This window comes from Lonchura striata, chromosome 1, assembly GCF_046129695.1.
Source record: "Lonchura striata isolate bLonStr1 chromosome 1, bLonStr1.mat, whole genome shotgun sequence".
NCBI lineage: Eukaryota > Metazoa > Chordata > Aves > Passeriformes > Estrildidae > Lonchura > Lonchura striata.
The window spans coordinates 108,275,666-108,299,635 of record NC_134603.1 but is presented as its reverse complement, the minus strand read 5'-3'; the positions used below and the strand labels follow the sequence as shown (position 1 = coordinate 108,299,635).

The following is a 23,970-nucleotide window of genomic DNA, read 5'->3' as shown; positions in this document are numbered from 1 at the left end:
TCTTGTCAACTGAAATAGATCCCAAACATAATTTCTATAGAATCCAGATGAATAGAGTAAGGGTATAAGTAGAAATTAAGAGAAACAGGTTGGATGCAGTTTGTGCAAGTCATCCTCTCTGGTTATACTCTGTCTTTTATCCTCTCTTCCCATCTTCTTTTCTTTCTTTTGTTGTTTGCTTATTTAAAGGTTTGTTGTTTTTTTTTTTTTCTGCTGTCATTTCATACAATACTGGAGAGTGTAAATGTGGGATAAATAGAACCAGCTGGGAGATGCTTTGATAACCAGACAGTATGCACCTTGAAAAACATGTGTGTTTAGAGATAGGTAGATAGATAGATGATAGATAGATAGATAGATAGATAGATAGATAGATAGATAGATAGATAGACAGACAGACAGAGATATGCACACCTTGACCTCTGCAGATTTTTTAATCTCTTTGGGCCCCTTCAGGCTGTTGCCTCCACTGGATTAGCTCAAAGCTGAGCACTGGTGATCCCGCTGCCCTCCCTGGTGACAGCAGCCAAAGGCCTCCACATGGGTATTGTCCCAGGGCACATGTGACAGGAGTCTCTTTATAGCTCTGAAAACCTGCTAGAACTATTCACTCTGTATTTTAACTTATCAAAACCCGAGTTCTCTATTTTCCCTGGGTATTTTTTCTGTACTTGTTCCCACATTAGAGAAATTAGACATAGGATCATCCCATGTCATAACCAAGGAATTTTGTCCTTGTGCCTCTCAAGGTAAAAGGTCTTCCTAAAATTTGGTTAGCAATTTTGAGATAAAAACTTTAAATAACACACTGTAGTCAGGGGAAGCAGAGAGAAAACAGAGGCTTAAATTTCAGGAGGCTTCAGAATCTTGCAAATGAGAAAGAATCCTCAGTTGATCACCATTTACCTGCCTCTATATTCAAGAGGAGTGAAAATGAATCCAAGATATCTAATAAATTATGTTTAGAACAGAGCCAAGCTATGTGTTTACTGGGTCCCAAATGACATGTTGTTAGAAGAACTTCAGGAGAAGATATGTCCACACAGTCAGTACTGGGAAAACTAAAGCAGTAGCAAGCAGGGTATGACCCAGAATACAGCCTGCGGGATGATTCTTTATCTACAGCAATTTCCATGAGTTAAATGCAGAAAATAAAACTTGAGACAGGTTAAAAAAGAGGAGTACTGAACAATCCTGTGCTCTGTTGCAGACAGAATCACCTACATTTTTAAAGTGGTACTTGACAATCTGTCCGTATGGTTCCCATATACTTTAATGGGACTTAGGCAGCCAAATTCCTTATGCAGCACTTCAACAATGCTAAAAAGCATGCCAGGCTCTACACCCACCATTTTTATTTGCTGCAGGGCATTAAGAGATCAGCTGGATCTTAAATGTTCCCATTATAAATATGTTTCCTTGAACAACTGAGAAAAGAGGGACTGAGACAGAGAAGTTACTGGCAAGACCAAGACCCTGGCAGACCACAATACTGCTGCACAGCAAGTATCATCAAACACTAATGTTATTTAGGCATGGGCAGGGCTGGAGATAAAGTAAAATACCTGTTCTTGTCTTTCAAAGCACTATTAGGAATGTATTGATCCGTTTCAACAATAAAATAAAATAAAATAAAATAAAATAAAATAAAATAAAATAAAATAAAATAAAATAAAATAAAATAAAATAAAATAAAATAAAATAAAATAAAATAAAATAAAAATAATATTTGTCATTACATCCTGGATTATTTCAAAGTCTCAAATATAGGGATTTTCATATAGGGTTCATTGAGATCATTATTTGTGCCTTAAAACAGCTATGCTTCTTAAGTGTCTGTGTGGACACAGAATGACAACATGCTAAAAATGTTTAGAACACCTCAAAAGAGTTTTTTTGTATTGCATTGAGCAACCAGTGCCCAGGAATATCTCCCTGTTTTGGTGAAGAAAAAATCCCCAAAAATTAGCATAGTCTCCCAACTGGATGAATGTTTACTTCTTCTTGCATGTTTTCTGGCTTATGAAAACTCCTTTTTTCTGACTCCTGTTTTTAGGATGCCAGCCATGTTACTAGACATGAGCAAACTCTTCTACTAAGACAAATCTGTCCCTGTGAGCTTTAATAAAGCAATGTCAACTTATGTTGATTTTAATTGTGGGCTCAAGGGTCTTATTTAATTCATATCTATATTTGTACAGTATCTGCCTAAATGACAATACAACAAAATCCTCATAACAAACTTAGCTCAGGAAAGAGAGGCTGAATTATATTTCAAGTTTAAATATTTGCTGCATTTAAAATAAATTATAAATATGAAAGGTTTCAAGAATTAGCCTAGTTTCTGAGGAGAGCAGTTAAACAATGACTCTGATAAGATTTGAAGCCTACATAATTAAGTTTTGCATACATGAGCCTGGAGTTAATTTTTTATGCACCCTAATGCTTCTGTAGAGTGCTTCATTTTTTATTGGCTAGCTGTGATGCTTTAGCTGCACTCTTTTCTTGCTCACACAATAACAAAATGTACTGTATCTACCAAAGTAAGACCCTGTTCTGGCACTGGTTCTGCAGCAGCTTTGCTTTCACAGTACCAGTTGTATTGGTCTCCAGAACCAACCCACACAGGGTATTGGATTAGGAATCAAAATACACAAGAACTAAGATGCTTTAAGAGTCTCAGAGAAGTATTTACAAGACCAACTTCAGCCAAGGGAAGTGATTCTTCCTCAGTTCCCTCTGGAGGACAGAGACAGACTTCTTTGGGAGCAGCTCATGTCAGCTAAATCTCGGTGTCTCCCTCAGTTCCCTTAAATTTTTTAGAGATGTCAGTGTCAGCACTATCAAGTCTAAGCAGCTGAGGGAAAAATCTAGATGCTTGTATCCTCCAAAATTATAGATAAATGCCTTAGAAGACTGCTAAATATCTCTGACCAGTTTAGTGTCTCCCTGCCATTGATCCCAATGGTTTCAGTTGTCTCTTTGTACATGTGCCAGATTTTCCTTTCAGTTTTTCGGACCATAACATTTACAGTATGATCTGGAAAAGAAAATAACTTAGACTGCAAGTCAGATACCATGTTTCTACATTTGAAACAATTTAAAGTGAAGTAAGATCTTAATTAAGTTTTGATATAGAGGTTAAGGTAACTAGCTTTGCACTTCTAAAACAACTTGTACTAATGGCAATTCTCTGTCTTTAGTTACATAAATACTTTTAAATATTGCTCCTTATCCAAAAAAGAGTTTACAGCAATAGAGATAGTGGGTGATACTTAGATTTTAGTATGTGGAAACCATTATCCAAAGAGGGAATCCAGACAGAGGGGAAATAGTCTGTTTATTTTAATTACAGATATTTGACAAATTTCTTAGGATTTTCATACTGGTATTTCAGCTAGCATTTATTTTAACAGCCATAGGAAATCCAAATGATAAAAATTCAGTACTCAAGCAGTTCTTCAACAGCTAAACTAAGGGGACAAGACCTTCCACATAATTTTACCTTAGAACAAACAAGAGACTTCATAGTTATCACACTTATCACTTATCTCTCTTCTCCCCTACATTTATATACTATTGTCCTAGATTGCAAAGCAATGTGTATTTTATTTGCCATCTGTTAGAGGTGAGGCAGTTATCTTCTGTTAATTGGACAGTTTTTCTTTATCTCTTCCACAAACCAATCCTCCCTCTGGGGACACATCTGCTGTTAATGTCCTGTTGAATGTCACTGCATGACTGATAAAAATTACAGCATTCCATTTTGAGATGCTCCACCCAGAGGGAGGAGACAAGCATTCCTAACTGGATAAAATCTGAGATTTTGGGACACTAGACAGAACAGCCTTTCCACTGGATTCTCAGGGGAACAGCTGCCTTTCCTACTGGATCTTCAGAAGAAGACTACACCCTTCTACAGGATCACTGCTTCAACAGAACCACACCTGCCACTCCAGGAGGACTGCAGCCGTAATTCCAATTGGACTGCTACCAACACCCTGTCCAACAGGGTGTCAAGTTGTACTCTGGCTCTGTCAGTGTTGTTTTGTATTACTGCATTGTTTATTTTATTTTTTATTTTCTTCCCTAATAAAGAGCTGTTATTCCTGCTCCCATATTTTTGCCTGAGAGCCCCCCTTAATTTCAAATTTTTAACAATTAGGAGGGAGGGGGTTTACATTTTCTAGTTCAGGGGAGGCTCCTGCCTTCCTTAGCAAACACCTGTCTTTTCAAACCAAGAGAGCTGTGCCAAAGCACAGCCACCCTAGGTCCTAACAGTGCGATAGGTCTTTCTCATTGCAATTCAGTTATAACAATTTGTTTGCCCACTTTGTCTGTCTCCAAGCCCTGGTGTGCACCCCAGCTGCTTGGCAGTGAAGGCTGCTCAGCCACCTGTAAGGCTCCTCTCTCCTGAGTCAAGACTGGTGTGACCACAGAATGATGTGAGATTTGACATATGGCAAACAGTAGGATTGCTTTTGAGATCCTTTTAGTACTTTTGGACTAGATCTAGACATACCAATCAGCATGTGGCAGGACTTTACAAGCCTTCTGACATATAATGCCCATTGATATTTCAGTATTTTAAATCCCAGATGACTTCCATCTACATTTTTAGGCACCTAGGTCTTGTTGTGATGTAATCCTTCTTTTGAAGCAAGAACTTCTGAGAGGAATTAAACTTAACCACAATTTATTTTGTCTAACTGGACACTGACATAAACGTGTGATATTTTATAAACATGCACACACACATACATATAGATATACATATATATTTATATATATTTCTTATATATATAAAAATTTGTACATGCATCTGTGCACCCAGAAGCCTGAGAGACATCAGGTATAATTTTCAGTGATAAGTGAAAGGCTACAAACACATAGGAAAAGGGAAATGCAGATCACATGGTGGCTGCTACCCACGCACAGACACAGCGTGTCCTGACAGGATGAAAGAAGAGACAATATGGCACACAGGAGAGCAGGAATTTGAAACATGAGAAATTCAGTCCAGGTTCAGTCACAGTGATTTCAGTGCAGGCCCAGTGCACTGGCAGAGGCTGCATCACTGATCTCCCTGACTTTTTGAAAACACTACCAAAACATAAACTTTTGAATTCCCATGTTTTGTACGTGAAACTTAATCATGACTGTGGGACTGTAAATTGTTCTGAATTTAGCTGCTACATGCTAAGCCAAATCTGTCCCCATAAATATACAGCTTAGTTGCCTTTCATCTCAGGGTTAGTTTTTCAAGATTAAAACCTTTCACCAACACTAGCAAATGGATTCCATTTATCAGTTGCCAAATTGATGGTGTCTTCCTGCTTAAATACCATTATTTCAGTATAATTATTTAATCAAATCTGATTGTCATGGTTACTAACAGTTTACCAGCAAAAGCTGCTTTTGTTTTTCTTTTTAGATGATGTAATGATGCCTGAGAAAATGTGGTTTGCAGCTGCTTTTATATATATATAAATATATATATTATATATATATACATACATACATATGTGTGTGTGTATGTGTGTGTATGACAATCCATGATTCTTAAACAGAACAGGCTCCTCTCAGCTCCCTGATGTGGTCACAATGCTGGTATGGAGTTTGACTGTCCACTTCTTGTACATTGCACTACTGTATCATGCAAATTTGTAATTAGGCAAACTTTGCAAATGTATATGTCAATAATAGACAACACAGAATTTTTGCAACCATTTACACTGTTTAGAAGCATTTTCTATTTGCCCTCCATATTTGCAAATGACTACAAGCAGTTGAGAGTCGAGATATTTATCTTGGTGATTGATGTCAATGAAAAAGAAATTAAATCTTAATCATCTGTTTAAAAACTGTTCATCCTTGGTAAGCCTGTGAGTACATTCTTTCAAGGCTACTCCAAGGAAAAGAACAATAGCTTAAAGCTTCACTGCTCCAACTGTTCTGCCATTCCTACAACTAGCAACTGTTGAGATTGAAAACTGTCATCTGGAAGTTTTTCCTGTAAAAAAAATGAGATTGTGTCAAGAACAAGATTTGGCTAAGAAATGCTATTTCAGCAGTTTCCTTTTTTTTTTTTTTTTAACAAGATATCTTATATAAAATTAAATAAGCCTTCTGGATTTCAAGATTCTCATGACTTTTCATTCTATTTTCTTCTTTTGTAACTATAATCATTTGAGTGAACAGAACTGATTTTTTTCCATCTTCTGAATCATCAGAGAGTTCAGCAAGACTGAAAAGACAGAGTAACAAAAAGAGAAATAAATTGTATAAACCTAGCCAATAATCCAACTTTCAAAAAGTTGCATCACATAACTGGAAAGAGTAAACATTTTAAAAAGAAGAGATAAAAAGTTAAAAAACTTTAATGCTACTCATATTGTTAGTTTTAGTGACAGAAAAAGGGGGGGCTGTAGAATTAATATAAAAATTTGTGAATAATAGACTCCAAAACAAATTAAAAAATAAAAGTAAGGAAACATTCTATTTTAAAATTTCAATGTGAGATTCTTAATAAGTGTATATAACCACACAATTAGAACTTGTCCACACCTGCCTCAAAGTCATTTGTTAAAGTATTTGGATTTGTAGCAATCCAATAAAATAAGGAATTATGAATTCTTGTCTATTATAAGTGGAATCATGATGATGTAGCAGTTTTTTGTGAATTAGGACTGCAGAGTATGCCTTAAAATTACAAAATAATGTATTTTAATTCCGTTTTCAAAAGGACTGATTATTAAAATGTTTCCTCCTTATAGAACTAGTTATGACTAGAATTTCTTCAGTTTGGCACATCTATGGAATTCTAATGATAGTTCTTCATAAGCAAGGATAGACTCAAGCTCTTCATTATTTGCCCTGCACTCCCAACTCCTTTTACAAACTGTGACTCACCACTGTACAATCAGTGATATTTTACAATCCTAAATTGAGTGAACTGTATTTATTTCTATGAATACAGTCTCCAGTTCTAATAGGTGTGTCCATATCAGACATTATCACCTTGGTTTTGGTGATGTCAGCAATGCAAGGAAGTGGTTTTACATGATGGAATAGCTCTTTAATCATTTATGAAAACCATGCAGCTCAGCTGCTGACATTGGAAGAGTACAATGGCTAAATGTAACAGCGGGCTGTTGGAAAGCAAGACTTCCTAAGCATACTATGGAAAATTCTGTCTCTGACAATCTCTTGAGGACCCCACTGTATTTGTAGTGGACAGCCAGGCTCACCTAGGAAACTACAAGCTTTGTTTGGGTAAAATTGGGTTAAACAAAGCTACTTTTGTAAAGAGGAGAATGTCTGTGGCAGATTCACAGAAAAGATGCCTTATGGGGAGCAGGAAAGAAGACCTTGCTGAAGGGTTTGAAGTAGGCAGTTTTTCCTCCTTTCCCAGAGTGAATGGTTTAAAGTAATGAGGATCTAGGTGAAGACCTTTTCTTACTTCACAGCCTCATTTTCTTAAATGAAGGGTTGATAATGTTTGCTTCAGTTTAGCTAGGAAATCTGTCTGTCACTGGCAAGTCCATTTTCTTCCCCTGGGAAGGAGATGGGATCAACCCACACCAGCAGGGCTGTGACTGAAGCTGGGGCACAGTAACTGGGACTCAACCGGATGCTGGGAGGATATAGGGGAAGAAACATGAAGTCTGTGAGAACAGGAAAGAAAGGAAGAAAAAGTCAACCAGAAATACAGAGCAGGGATCACCCTACCCTGCAACCACATAGCCATGACAGCAATTGTCTGAAACAAGGGAAGAAGGTTTTGCTCATCTCTGTTCCAGTCAAACCCAGAAACAAAACAAAACAAAATAATTCCATGGGCATCTCCTTCTAAGGGGTTGCAGATTTTTCCATAGCTGATTTAGCAAGAAGTTCTCACTTAAATTTTGTTTTGTACTCAGCTAAAACTTGAAATAAATATGCACTGGGCTACTCTAAGACTGACATGAGACATAAATGAGACATTCACTTCAGAGCCCTGGGAGAATCACTGGCCTTGGCCTCTTGTGACCTGCAGAACTCTAAGTCTACCTGCTGACCATTTGTACTGGTTTCTTATCACCTCCTTTTTAGCAGGCACTAATGTAGATTTAAGGACAATTAACTGTTTCTCCTTGCCTTGAGGTTTTTGATGTTTTAATGCGTCGTGTCTTTTTTTTTTTTTTCCCAAGAAATAAAACTTTTTAGATAGAAAGTCTTTTGTCTTGGATTAGATGCAGTTGGTGATGCCAAAAATAATACAACTTTTAGATTAACAATATTTTTCAAAGAGTGAATCAGATGACTGATATCTTCATTTAATAGTCTCTGTTAGCTGCTACTGCTTATGAGAGGACATAATTTGCCTCTCTCTCATTTTATTTTTGGGAAATTTAGCAGTGCAAGAATTCTCCCTTAGGATCACAAAGCAAAGTTGGAAACTAGATATGCAGAAGGAGTATTTGTTAAAAAGTATATAATTGCAAGTGCCAGTTTTTCTATAAAAAGGAAGCTGAGAAGCATGCTATGAATGTTCATTTGCAAAGTCTCAAGCTGTGACTGCGTAGCTGTGAATCTCATTCCGCTATTGTCAAAGCACCACATTGGTAATTGGCAAGAATGGATGGCTGGCCACATACAAAATAACAAAAGTTACAAGATCAGCAGCAACTAAATATACTTTCTTCTTCTCCAAAGTGTATAATCTCCTTTTGTTCTTTTTCCTCTGAGAGCTGCATGATAGGTGATGAAGGATGAAGTTGGGGAATAAAGGGAAAGCACAACCCCCATGACTTAAAGCTGAAATCCAAGCCCTCCACTTGCTTTCCCCTCCTCTCTGCCCTGGAGCAGACCATAGTGCTGCAAAAGGGGCCAAAGTGACAGTGGCATCCAGCTCATCAGGGTCCCTCATCAAACCCTCCAGGGAGATCCAGATGCCTGGATGTATTAAATCTCACAGTTGTATCTGCAGCCTGTCCTCCCCAGGGGAATAGCATCACCAGCTGGATGGTGAATGTGGAAGGAAGTCCTTATTAATGCCATGTGTCACAGTAGGACGTAAAGTGACACAACACACAATATGATGGAATGCAACTTGGTATAGCACCAGCTATCTAAAGGGTAGGAATTTGACTGTAGCACCAACCCAGACTGAAAATGTCTGCTATAAATTCCTGTAATATAGGAAAGATGCTGTAAAGAGATTGTGCCTCTTTTTCTGCAACAGCTGTGAATAATTTGACATTTAGGCAACTGTGTAATAAAAATAATAAATAATAATTTAGCCAGAGCCTGTTGGATCCTTTAATAGATGCAACACTTGAGCTGCTGGAGTCTCTTGAGCATTTCTGAAATGTTATCGGAAAACACAGGTAAAAGAAGATCCCATTGGTAGCTCTGAATGTCCCCTAATGATTCCCTATCCAGATAATTTGCTTAGACTCATCACCTTTACTATCATAAATCAAACCCTGATGTGATTTTAAGTCACTTAGCTACCCACAGAGAAAAGATATTGTATTAGATTGTTTTCTGTTGCCTTTTATCCTCTCTTATTCCAAGAAGTTTGGTAAATATCAAGACAAGTTTTGAAATTATAGGGAATTTAAAAGTGTTTCAGTTGGGGTTTTTTTCTTGCTTAGTTTTATTCTTTAGTTTGTGAAAGAAAATTTTTACCTTTTGGTGAAGTAGGAGGACCTGATTTTGTGGTGTATGAAAATAAGAGAGTTGGTTGGAGGCTTAAGATTTACAAAAATGGTTTCTCTGGGGTAAAATGGAAATTTTTTTAATTCAGTTTCTGGTTGTTTTACACAAAATTAACTTTCAAAGACACAAGTTGTGCCACTCCAGCTGTGGTTCTGGAATAGTAAATTGGGTGGTAGCACCATGACTGGGTGGAAGTCACCACAAAAGGTATGTAGAAGTATATCTCAGAATACTCCAACTTAAAATGGGTGCTTCTAAAAGAAGTAGGAAGCAGTATTCAGAATATGAAAGAAGGTTCATTATGCAAAGAAATGTGGATATTTCAAGCTTTGTTTTATTTTGAACATGCTAAAACCAAAACTAGTTTAAGCCATCAATGAATGAAAATTATATATCCATTCTCTGAAAAAATTACTTTGTCTCAAAGATGAAATTCTGCACCTTTACTTTAGCCCTTCTAAACTCTCTAATATCACAAAAAAAGTATAGTGCTAAACCACTGGTTTAACCTGATTGTTTTTCTTTCTGATGGAAAACAAACCAAACTAAAACACCTATGCATATGGCTCAGGTTCCATTTCAACATTAGAACCACATCTCCCAGTGGATTACACTCTCTGCCAAGCCCTTGTAGCTCACAGTATTGGTGTGGCCATATGGAGGGCAATATGGCAGGAACAGGGACTCTTACTCAGGAAAGGGGCCAAGAGGTGTTTTGAAAAGGATTGCAGGAACAAGGAGATATGCAAGGAGCTGTGCAAAAGACTAAGCAAGCACTGATTAAAAGGGCTGTCATGGGGAAAAGACTAGAAATTGAAGTGATTGTTGCAGGCAGACTGGAAGGGATGCAAAAATGAAGCAGCAGATGGGAAAACTTGGGAAAGGTGCTAGATTTAAAGAACAGGGGTATCTGTTCTTTAATCAGGCACAATTCTGATGGGAATTTTTTTTACAAATTGAAGTGTCAGGATCAAAACAATTAGTTACTACGGTGGCAGTAAAGCTCAATTTTTTCATTATAATGAACATTAGAATATTTTCAAAGACATTAATTATCAATTTGTGTGATTCAACAGACTGCACTTTGTCCATAAGGGGAATGGGTTAAACCTGAAGTTGAAAGGCAAGAAGTCCTGTAGAAAAAAATGGGACATTTGCCTTCATCCATCTGAACTGGAGGTAAATGAGCCATCTGGAACTGAGCAGAGAAGGTTGAACAGCTTCTCTGAAAAGAATGTGGAAGCAGCATCCTCTCCTCATGAGCATTGCTTTCCAAACATGGAACACAGTTTGGCCAGAGGGGTCCTGTGAGGGTAAGCAGCAGGTGAGGTAGAGATGTGCTGGATAAGTGTGAGTGAGAGAGACATTGATAAATGTTTTCCAGGTTTGACAAAGAAAGCTTGAGCAGATATGTTGTTCTCTGTCCAAGAAGGATGCTGTGGGGCAGAGCCCCTACCCAAGCAATGTGCTCAGCCAGTTGACCAAGAAATGTCAATTTGCTTTAGAAAGACTATTGTGCTCTGCAAAAACTACTTTTGGCTGTCTCTGCTCCCTGTGAAGAGATAAGTCCTCATTTCAGAGCATCTCTAGGCAGCTCTCTGAAGGCAAGCAAGGGGCATGGGGATCAAGGAACAGGTTTTACACATGCTGCAGCCCCAAAAACCCACCCACACTGCTTAACAAAGTCCAGCTGCATCAGAATTAGCAAGAACTCATGAGTCTATGCCTCAAGACTCTCAAGTTACCAGGCACCTGCTCTTAGTATAAAAAAACTAGTCTGCATAACAAGCATCCTCCATGAGGCCAAGCAGGATGGAGATGGATGCAAACCTGCTCCTCACCCCTGAATACATCTGTGAATGCAGCTGTGGTGTTTGGTGTAGTTCAGGCAGTTTGAAGGGCTCTCAACTAACCCTGCTAAAAACACAGACTCATATATCATATATGGATCAGCCATCTCTTTTTCCTCCTCTGTAAAAGTCTGCTTAACCAGTTAATGACCTCCTTGGCACTATTGCTAATCCTGACAATGGCCTGGGAGAAAGCCCTGGGAATATCACCTACATGACAATTCATCACTGTCTCATTCTTCCCTCATTTCTTCCCATCAAACAAATGTTCTTTCCTAAAGCCTTTCTGTTGTTTTTTGGTTTAATTTTCCAATAACTCCCCCTGCTTCATTGCACTGCACTCATCTGTTCAAAGACAAAACCCCTATATAGTTAAACAGTAATTATGGAAAAGGCCAGGGAACATGGACCTACACCCACAGCAGCACAGTTCTGTCCCACATCCATAAGCACTGCACAGTCTATTTTGAACTGTCTGCTGATAATTTTGTGAGTTTTACAGGGCAACATGAGGTTAGGCAGGCCTTTAGAAGATCAAGGTGAGTAGCAGCAAGTAGTCACTGGCAGACAGAAAAGGCTGCATCTCTTCAGCACTAATGTGTGGACACTGCAGAACACATCTCTTTTAACAAGAAATATCAGTAAGGGAAAGTCAAACAGCATTTGGAAAGAGCTAGGAAACATATTGGGGGTTTTTATTGCAATTCTTTGCTTACTATAGATGTGCATTTTTCTGTGCTGCCTAATTGCTGTCTGGGGCTCCATTTTGGGAGCTGCATAGAGCAAGACAAAGCTGAGGAGCTGACAAATGGGCAAGCAGGCTGGCACAGAGCATAGCAGTAATTAAACCTCCCCCTGCAGCTGCTCCCCCTGGACCAGTCACTTCTTTCATCATAGCCCCACAGTGATGCTTCACAGTGCATATCATACAGGATAGTCTCATTGCATTGGCTTACCTCAGATACCCACCTCCATCAAAGTCCATGACAAAACCACACACATCTTCCCTTGTGGCGCCCTGTAAGCAATATCAAAACATAAGGAGGCCAATTCGTTCCTTTAACTCAGTTTCCACTTTCTCTCTCTTTAGTAAGTGCATGCATGCTGCTAATAGTATTTCTTTAGTCTTCTACCAGGATTTGGTCCTTTTTTTTTTTTTTCTTTAAAGCAGAAAAAATTATACTATTGGAGTTGGTTTGATTTCACTTTCAGAAAAGTGAAGCATGCTGCAGCAAATATATGCAATTGGACTTGTGAGGCTGGAACTCCCACACACACAGACCATTTCTCCTGGGAACTGAAACACTTTTACCATGTGTTGGGTGACAAAACACATTAGTATGTTCCTTATATAGAAACACCATATACTGCTGTGTTTTAAGCATAACTGAGCAGGAACATTGTAACATGAGCTCTAGAAAGTTGGACTCAGATGAGTGAGTATTAATCGTTCCCAAGGAAAGGACTGAGATGAGATTTGGCTTCTGTGTTATGTTCTAGTCGATATGTAGCAGGCAGCTTGTATTTGCTTTGGGAAGTTTGGCATATTCCATTGCAAGTGATTTGATAGAGAAACACATGTATCCTTCATAAACATCAAGGAAATCTGTATTTAATGAAAGCAAAGCTGCATGTGCACATACACAGAGGAAAAAAGCAGGAAAAAAGAGGCAGCACTGCAACTGTACTCACAATCAGGCTGCAGGTGAACCTTGAGACAGATAAGCACTCACCAGATGTCATCTTCACCCCCTAAATTCACATTCCTTGATCCCCTCACCTACTGAGGAATCAAGAGAAATATCTCCCGTTTTATGGGGCAGCAGATGTGGGTACCATTTGACAAGAAAATGCCCTGTGCTCCCATACAAAATTTGTGTAATGATCACATTGTTTTACATTACAGAGATAGAAGACTTGGAAGTAGATCTTTATTCTTGGATTATGATTTTTTCCGTTTCTTCACCTCTGAATTGCCCTTTAAAAAAATAAAGCACTTAATTCCCAGTACTTCTAATTGCAACAAATTCCTAACAGCATTAGTTTCTCAAGCCCAATCCTGCAGATGTCTCTGGAAGTAGCCTTGTTTAAATTCAGGGTAAGAGAATTATCAGAATGTGGAGTTGGGCTCTGAGCAGGTAAGCGGATGCTGGAAATTACACATGCCATGAAATTGGCATTTATAAAGCTTGACCTGTCCTGTGTGAAATGATGAGGCCTGTGAAAGCTAAACTGGTCTTCAAGGAATAGCACTAATATCAGTCCATCTTCCAGCTCTGCAATAACAAGACATGGAAGACTTAGTACCTTAATAGCTTGTTTATGGGTCAGCCTGGACTCCTGTGCCCTGCACACATGGCCGTGGTCTGCAGTCTTGCAAGGAAACATCTCAGTCTGTTCAGTTTGCTTTTTCTACCTATAAAATAGGTTTCCAGAGAACCTCAAAAAAAAAAAAAAACAACCCAGAAACAAACAAACAAAAAAAAAAAAAACACAAAAAAAAAAACCACAGCAGCAGGAGAAAGAAGCAAAATGATTTTTGGAGTTGGCTTTCTAGAAAAAACTTGGCCTCTCCCTGCTGCCTGCATTCATGCTTTGACAGCAAAACTGCTTTGGAGCCACTGATGTATTCTTGTCTTTTGTGAGGTGTCGGGGAGATCTGGGCATGAAATCCAGGGCATGACTGTGCATTAAGCAGAACCATTTTCACTTCTCTATAGCTCTCTGTGCTGCAGCAGATTCTTTCTTCATCATTGCTTTAAGTTAAAGAAGAAACTCCTTATCTATTTCTCTTGACATTTGGCTTTAAACACTTTTTTAACAGCTATTGCTATATATATGCTTCACTTTTCTGTTCTGTTCCCTTTCTCCCAATTATTTTGAAAATATTTGCCATGCCCACATTCACTTCATATTTCTGGCATTTTGGGATTTCAAACTTGAAAATATGTCTCAAATACCAGCATGAGTTTCAGACAATGAAATCATTAGCTTGAAAGAAAAAACCTAACCTGTCCATCAGCAGTAATGTTGACTATGTGACAGAATGTACAGAGCTTGTTACCCAGGAAAGGATTTTTTTTTTTTTTTAATGCAAAAAATAACCAGAATGGCATTTATTAAAAAGATAAGAAAAAGGATTAATAAAATGTAATTGTTGGAGCATTCTCAGTACAATGATGGGCCAGTAAAATGCTTTCAGTGTTTCGATCAAGAATAATGTAAGGTGTTCAGGGTGTACAGGTAATGCAGCTTAGGGGATATTTGTCCAAGGAAGTATTTTGTTTGAAGATAGTATTTCTGAAAGTCTGGTTAGTGTTATAATTGCTTCAAGCTTCTGATTATTCTTAAGCTAAATTACTTTTTTAGAGTAAAATATTGGGTTTTTACATCTATACTGTGGTGTAATTTAAGAACAGGTAAAACTGAGCATCAAATAAAAATTTAACACAATTAGATTCTGATCCACAGCAGTATTCAAACCTAACTTTTTATATCTGAGCAATTTCATTATCTCCACTGGCAGTGTCATCTCAGCTGTGTTCTTTATGTTACCTACAACCATATACTACTATTCCACATCAAAACAGATGATTAATATCATACTATGAAAAATTTTAAAAAGTTTGACTTTTATGCAACTAAAAAAAAGTCTTAAATAATAAAAATGCTCCTGACTTTACTCTGGATATGAGTCTATACACAATTGCTATGGTATACAAGAGTATCTTAATCTGTGTAGCTGCAGTAAAGAAAAATCAGAACAGTGCTTTGCCTTATTGTCTAAAGTTAGAGACAATTGTGATTACCTCATCCTCCTTCATTTCATAGAATTCTCCTTCAGGAGAAGAAGCAAGGAGGGGTGGCACACCTGTTGCTCAAAACAGACAGATGTCTCTGCTATTATTACAAGCTTAATCATAATTCGGTTCCTCGCAGTGTGACTATGTCTTATGCTGGATCTTCTGAAGCTGCAGATACTTTGAAAGAAAGTAGGAAAAAATATCAACTATGTTTTGCAGATCACTTGGTGTCAATAAATATCAAGATTTTTTTTTTTTATATGGCTGAGACAATTTAGTTTATGCTTTTATTAAATGTCAGAAGCAAAAGACATTATGAGTGCAAAATATTGCAAACTGTGAAAGAAAAAGGTGACTGGGCTGTGTGGTCAGTTTCCTCAAGCCACTCATCATTAGCCCCGTGCTCCTTGTGTCCTTTCCTAGCCCACTCCTGAGTAGAGATGTGACTACAACAGGAGGTTGGATGCTTCTTCATTACTCTTAGTCTCCACTCAAATGCTTATTTTTGGCTGTACAGTGAGTCACTTTGGGAGGGAAAAATTGTTATGATAAAAAGCACTCATTAAGGAAAAATTAAGTAGGCTACACCATTGTGTAGAGTATAAGGATCTGGATGAATATAGTACAGTCTCTTGGCAGCTGAGATGCTGCATCTGCTTTTAATTTTGCATGCTGCAGATTTTTTAGAGCTTTGGTTACAAAATTTCAGGTACAGGGGAGCAGAGGATTAGGTCTCCATGGGGTCTTAATGGTCTTTTGAGAAATGTGCTGAGGGGATATGGCCCCTTTTAAAATATATTTTTGCCAACATACACTCACACTTCACACACCACAGTCCCACTCTTTTGGGTATGACTGCAGGATAGAAACCTGTGCTTTATAGTCATACACAGAGACATACAAATGTGGTAGGTGGGCTGGGATGATTACCCTCCTTCCTGAACAGTGATGTCTCTTACTGCCTGGTACAGCCAGCCCTGCCCATTGCTGTTCCTCCTCTCTGCGTGCACATGAAACCCTTTGTGATAAAGACTCTTTCACTTGTTCTTCTGCATAGTAACCAGCCCTCTTTTAGGTGGTGAGGTGGTGCAAAGCCTTATATTTTCTAGATCGGATGGGAATGGATCCACCGTCTTAGTGCAATCACACAGAGGTCTGAGTTGTTGAAATGCTGAATTATGGATGAATTGTTGCAAGTCAAGACAGAAAGGCATCGCAGATCATCTGGGAAAGACTGTGATTGGCAGAAAGCCACTGGATTTGTAAACTGGATAGGGTCCACAGGCTGGAGGTATATTCTCCTAACACCAGGCATTCAGGCAGAAAGCTTTAAAGCAACTTAGTGAAAACAGTGAATGACATCATCAAATAACTCTTAAGATTTACTAAAAACATTTGTAATGTTTAGAATAGAGATTTGCACATCACTGGCCAAAGCAAGTGAACTTTTGCTGCCATCCTGCCCTTCCCTTTTCTTACTGCATTAATCTCCTTTGTCTTCTATTTAACTAGAGTCCACAATTACATCTTCCTGTTAAAATGGGAATAAGATAGAAGTTCCAGTGAATTTAGTAAGAAAAGAACTTTGGAGCAAGAAGCAAGAACAGGATTTTGAAAGATCTGCAAATAAATTTATCCTAGCACATGACTCCAACTGCTTTCGACTGAGAAATGGTCACTTTCCCATTGTCCTTCTTGCACTATTCAAGGCAATGCTTGTGAAGGATAACTGCTAAATTCATCTCAATTTTGTAAAGCTTAACTATGTGTCTTGGTACCACTCCTCCCTAAAAGTCTATATGGTAGCTTTATACTGAGTATGAAAGGAAAAGTCACTTAAGGCAAACTGGATAGGGAGCAACAGAATAAGTTGTACATATATGGCTTAGCTGCATTTTTTACCATTATCATCTCTTGTTGCTATGGAGAGACATTTTATATATGTGCCAGCAAAATCAGGTTATTCAGTGCCAAGCTATCAACTATTGCAAAGATTTCAAAAATGAGTGGCAGAAGTTTGTCTCCTAAATGGGGAGTTTTGAAGGACAGAGGATATTCATCTCCATTTGTCAATTAAAGGTTTGCTCAGTCATCTGAAACCCCTAGATTTTTGGCACACCTAACACAATTAACTCAGCCTGGAGTAATTATAATGAAGTCTCAATACAGAACTCTCAAGTTTATGATATAATGTAGCTATTGTGCTGCTGATTTTTTTTTTTAATTTGATAACGTATTTCATGAGATGCCAAATGTTAGAGCTCTTATTTTCTCTCTTTTGGCACTGTTTAAGACAACAAAAACAACAGCCAAAAAGGCAACATGGAAGACTACCATGGAAAAATTAAAAGACTACCTAAGAAAAGTTGCAGTCAGAGTATTAAGAAGCCACTGATCACATCCTCTGATCTGATGATATTTTATATGGCATTTCTTAAAATGCGGGTTTCAGCCTTAAGATTCGTATTTTCAAACTTCCTTCACACCTTTAGAATAGAAGAGGTTATTTCTGGAAAAAAATACAAAACTTCTTCAAAGAGATACACAGTGCAGAAATAAAAAATTTAAAAAGACCTTAAGTGCTACTAGCCTCCCAAGCGTTATGGTAGCTGGCAACCCTCCTGCCAGAATAGCTGTTAAAGATGAAGCACCTGGCAAATACCATCAACAGAAACAAAATGTGGTGTTAACATAGATCCAGTTATCGAAATATTCCCTGGATTTCATGAGGTTGGCAAGAAATAAACTCAGGTGCACTGGAGTTTGTGGAGAGAACAGACTGCCAGAAGCACACAGGCCTGTTTTGTAGGCAGTGTTAATTTAAAAGATGTTAGCAAAAGCAAATAGCACATTCTACCTTATTCACTGCCTCAGCTATAAAATTAGGATTTATTCTTATCCACATTTCCTTTTATCAATACAGCTCTGACTTGGGATCAGTTAGAAAAACGCTTTTAACAAGGGGCACAAGGAATGTTATTCAGCATTTCAGCGAGCAGCATGGTGATCCTAATCTTCTGCCAGAGTCCACTTCCAACAAAGCCATCCAGTTCACAGCCTTCTGTCTTCCAACTGTGCATCTTGTGATCCCATCTGCTATCAGTCTGAGCCACACTTTAGCTTGCCACAAGTTCATGCTGGCCCAATGAGCATACCTAGAGCTGTCTAGAATGCAGAAGAAATCCTACCAAGCACATAACACTGCTTATTAAGCACAAAGGAGTTCATCTACCTGCATCATATCCACTAAGGCTCCACCAAGGTCCTTGGAAGTCTGAGTGGCTGGAGTGAAGCACTGCTGTTGCACCAGGACAGTTGAAATATCCACAGCAGTTCCTTGCTTATCAAAACTAAAATTCACCTTTTTTTTTTTTTTTTTTCCTTATATTTTGTCTTGATCTCACTCCTCATTTTCTCCAGAGCAAACACCCCTCCCAGGGAAGAGCTGGTATCACCAGAAGAAAGCAGGGAGCAATTGACAGCAAAGGAAGCTTGCTCATTCCTGTTTTCCAGAAAAGACGGCAATCACCATTTTGGCTAATATCAAGGCTGAACCAAGATATTTAAATAGAAAAGCTTAATTTGGAACAAAGACAGACCTGAAACTAGGTGTAGGGGTGTGAAGTATACCCTTGATAGACATCAGATTAAAGAGCTATATTTTCCTTATCAGTTTATCCAACTGACTACTGAGTTAAATGTACCTGTTGTCTTCTGACATTTGTGTGAGCTATCATCTCAGACATGTTTTTCAGTAGAATTACTAGCTCAATATTTAGAGTTGCTTTACTATAGTGTGCATCAGAATGCATACTTAAATTCTAAACAAGTAAATATTTAATAAAAAAGTTTCCACCATAAGAAGTAGAATGACAGCAAACAAAATATAAGAATCAACTCCCTGAGCTGTCCTCATAAATCCCCTCAAGCTCTATAATGACCTGGTGGGTGATCAGTGGTTATGTGACATGCATTTGACAGCTCAATCTAGTTCCTGCTGGACCACACTACTTCAAGTAGATTCCCACTCCCTCCACTACTGTGGCTTCCCATCTTTATGCAACTGCAGTGACTCCTGCAGCCCCAGCACACCCTCAAAGCATCTGTCTAGATCCCTGCACCACAATCCAGAAGTCTGCAGTCCTCTGACCCCCAGGGAGCTGCTTCCTAGCCTCATCCCCACGGCACTAAGAGGACCACCTGAAGGCAGGGGGAACAGGGCATTGCAGCTGCTCTCCTCTGGAGGTGCATCATAGCACAGGAGACAATCCCACAATGGGAAATAAAGCATAAATTCAGAGCATACAGTAAAGATTGTCTAGCTCAGACAAATTATGGGCTTGGTGCAGGAATCAGTGGGTGAAATTCTACGTTCTGTGTTATGCAGGAGCTCAGGCAAGATAAAGGGCTCCCTCTGGCCCTTTTATCTGTGAGTCTATAATTGGGCACTTTGCTGGTGATACAGAACCCTCCTGTAGCAAAATCTCAAGATTTCTCTTCCTTTTGAAGAAGTCTTGTGCAAGAGCAAAGGCATCCTAGAATTACCAGAGGACACATTTTCATGGGTAAAGAAAATACTCTCAATCAAGAGTATGTATGATATTTCCTATGGGAATTCCTCCATCCCATTCTCTGCTTCCACCATGTTTATCTAAGGCATAATTAGAGGAAGCGATACATACTGGCTTGAACCAGTATCTCCAGGGGAACCAAATGACTCTGAAGATCAGAACCTGTTGTTTGATAATATTTTTGCATTTTGTATGAGAATTTTGAGCACTAAAAGTTAATTTTTCATTACCCAGTGGGAGGGGGACATTAGCTATAAAATTCTTCTGTGGATGTGGTTAAGAACCCTATTTTAAAGTCTTTGAAGTATGTGAACACATCTCCCCAAGAAATCTATTTATACTTGTTCCAGTGTGCAAAAGTAATCAATTGTACTACAGGGCCTGAAGATCCCCTTGAGACTTGGCTGACACAGAAAATATGCATCTTTATACCTGACTGTTTGGGATACCCCTCTAGGAGATCTAAAAATCAAGACCCACTGTGTAATTCTATGTCTAATTTCATGACATATTGGTTCCACATCCATCAGGCATGGCATTGTGGAATTCCTCACACCCACCACACATTAAAGAACACTCCAATCTCTGGGATTCACAGGGTGGGGACAGTGGCTAATGAGTGGGGTTGATAATTGCAATTGGATTTGCATTTTTAACTATTGGCATAGCTGTTGGTAGCTCTATGATTCTCGTTTTATTGCTTCTGCTATTTCAGTCTTTTCTCCTACTGTCCACTATCTTCACCACCCCCATGGACAACCCACGTGAACTGGGGGAAAGTCCTTGGAAAACACCATTTTAGCCACTACATGGCGTAAGGACCTCAAGATCACAGTTGTCTGTCTCGAGCATTGCTACCAGAGAAGAATTTTGCCACGAGGGAAGCACAGAATGGAGCAACAAAATGGCACTGGCTGCAGGCTTGGCGAGGTCCAACATCCAGGCAAGGGTTCCCACTGTGGCAAATTATGTGGGACGGCAACTGTTCATACGCATACCACTGGTCAAACAAAGATCACCCCAGGCTTTTGTCCAAGCGTCATCTCAGCCCTAGGGGGAGGTAAAGAAAGCTGGGGGAGAAGAATGTATCACTGAAAATAGACAAGAATAATCCATAAGGAAAGCCAACTCAGCAATTCTGCTGAAGTCAGCTTGAGCTGGATAAAACTCTGGCACCAGCTCACAACCCACCCACTCAAAAGAAAAGAAAGACTGAGCATGGGCCTAAGCAGCATTAAAAGCAAGGGAATAATTTAAGCAGTAGAATAAGAGAATTGTATAGCCAAGAAGCATTAATTCCTTTGTTTATAAAAATGTACATATAATGAAAAGTATTGAACAATCTCAGGACTTCCACCACCAAGAAGCCCAAGGTGAAGAAGGACCAGCAAGAGGCTACTGGGTCCATGGGTGGTTACTCTCTCTCCCCCTTCACTCCTCTTTTCTATTTTTTTCTATCTCTCTACCTCACATTCACTGTTAAATAAAATCTGTGCTCTTGACTTCAGCATATGATCTAATTTGCACCTTAATTTGGGCAGAGACATCCCTCAATAATCAGATGTTAGCACCTTCTCTGTGCAGCACACCCTGATCAGTGACTAGCGATTGAGACATACATTTTTTTTCTAAAAATCCAACCCAGTTGCTTCAAACGAGCCCTCCAGGCTGCAAAGCACATGCAACATGGCTCAACAAACCTAGAATCAACACAAAATGCTCAAGTTAGTTTTACATCTGTCTTCTCTGACACAAAGCTCTGCCGAATACTTTGGGTGAGAAAAGTGGCCGTATTGCATCTGAGGTTCTCTCTTACAGGCCTGATTAACACCTTTACAACAGATAAACCAGTTTCACAACTGTGCCTTGAGCAAGTCAGAAATGTGGCCATATCTTTGTGTTTGGCCTTGGCTCCCTCCTGGCAACCAGGCTCACAGGGACACTGAAAGAGATGTTGCCAAGATGCATGTTCAGACATGGCTGGGATAAACTTCCCTGTAACAAATGTTCTGAAATCAGGAAGAGTAAAGGAAGAATTACAGTTGATGGAAGCATGAAAGATAGAGGAGCAAAAGCTAGTGTTACTTGCATTGAAGTGTAGGTCTTCCTCTCAGATATACAAGCTGTATCATAAAAATTCACAATGATTTTTTTTTTATATATAGCACATAAACTTGACTAATGCTCCTTCAGAAAAAAAAAAAAAAAAGACATTTTTACCCTTCACCCCTGTGGAGCTTTCATGCCTTCTGATCTCACCTATGGGCAAACTGCTTAACCCTCCTCTACTGAAAAGAAATCACAGCTTTGACAAGACCAAGACTATACTGAGATCAGGAACAACTGGGAGCTTCCTGCAGCAATGTATCTACACAAGATGTGCTTAAAAATACTGGCTGCCATGGGTGACAAAAATGCAGAACATTTCTGCAATCTTCTATAATATCTTTTCACTTGGGCACTTGCACTCCTGTCCTCTGTGGAAGTCCAGCACTGTGCCACTGAAGTACACTACATTCATCAGCAATCAAAAAAACAAAGAGGGAGAGAATAGCAATGTCACTGCTTCCAATGCTGTGTGAGATCACCACATTAAAAAAAAAAAATCACTGTAATATAACCAGGACTGTGGACAGGACAAAAGTCGTGCCCAAAATTGTGATAGAAAGATCAACCTTGCCTGGTAGAAAGCACTCAGGAACAGCTCAGAAGCCTCCACTGTCATTTAAGGTGCATTTCAGAGCACAAATTAATTAGCAGGAGTCTTTCAGAAAAGAATTGAATCCTTTATTGGCAGTTCTCCATGTGAAAGCCCTGTCACCATGGCTGAAAATGTGACTCAGAAATGAAAATGAGAAAGAGACAGAGAACTGCCACAATTTCCAGCTTCACCTCCAACACCAGCCCATCAAACCATTCAGTCAGCAAATTCTGCTTTTAAATGGTATTGGTCACATACAATGGTATAACTAGTATCATCACATACTACTCCAAGCTGTGCCCTGTTGTACACCTAAGTGACAGAGCATCTCTTAATGTAATGTAGAGTGGAAAAAATACAGGAAAAAAATATTCACATTTTATGGGTAGCATTTCTGCTACCAATTTACAGACTGATAATCCAAACTGATTCATATTTTTATATTTAATACAATTACACTTCCTGCTACCTTCACCCTCCTCCACATTTTTCCCTTACAGCTCCAATGTTTCTTTTTTTTTAATTCACCAAACAGATGCAAAAGCTGATATTTCTCTGCCTACATTTTTCTTGCAAAAATCCTGAAACCTTGTGCTTAATGAGGAGGAGTTTTAACAGACAGATAGAGAGGTTAAATTGGCTGACAGAGAAAAAAAGAACTGGATAAGAAAAAGATCAGGTTGCCACAGAAACAGAGCCACATCCTATAATATTCTCGCATTTATGCATTTATTTATTTATTTCAGCTATATCTGTTCCTAAGCATTAGGTTACAACAATGTCCAGGTATTGAGAGTTGAGAAAACTCTACTTTTAATAGGGGTCCAGATCTTCAGCTGCTATAAATCAGAACAGCTTTGCTGAAGTCAGCATTGCTAATGGCATCAGCATGATTTATACCACTTAAGGACTTGGCCCCAGTACTCCACCAAGAAATTAAATGTAAGAATAAACAAGTCAGAAGGTTTACACAAAAAGGAAGCTACCAGAAACCACCGCATGGGAATATGCACATAGATGTCTTGCTTTGTGATGGCTTTTCAGAAAGTAAAGGTTTTATGTAGGTTCCCCCACTTGTACGAGGAGGGTGAGGGAAGGTGCACACCTCAGCCTGCAAGCAGAGAGGCAGAAGGCAGGTCTAACTAGCCACACAAAGCATAGCACAGGGTTCGTTTTGTTTACGCCTTCATTTTCCATCCTGACACTAAAACTCTTCTGAAGAAGAAGATGTTCTTAGAATTTTAAAGATATGTTGACAGAAGCGATTTTTAGTTATCCTTTAATCACTCAGCTGCACATGTATTTCTCTCCAAACATTTAATGGTGTGATAAAGAAGCTT

General features: G+C 38.8%; 2 long non-coding RNA genes across 2 annotated transcripts in view; both read right to left on the bottom strand.

The window, feature by feature from the left end:
- The window catches only part of LOC144247117 (uncharacterized), a 273,256-nt gene that overhangs the window by 118,268 nt on the left and 131,018 nt on the right, over positions 1-23,970 (bottom strand). The gene's annotated exons all lie outside the window — the stretch shown is intronic.
- LOC110483364 (uncharacterized) overlaps positions 1-23,970 on the bottom strand; it is a 42,950-nt gene that overhangs the window by 2,745 nt on the left and 16,235 nt on the right. The window contains exon 4 of the long non-coding RNA XR_013340803.1: positions 12,512-12,573. This is a non-coding gene — a long non-coding RNA (uncharacterized LOC110483364). The remainder of the gene's footprint in view (positions 1-12,511; positions 12,574-23,970) is intronic.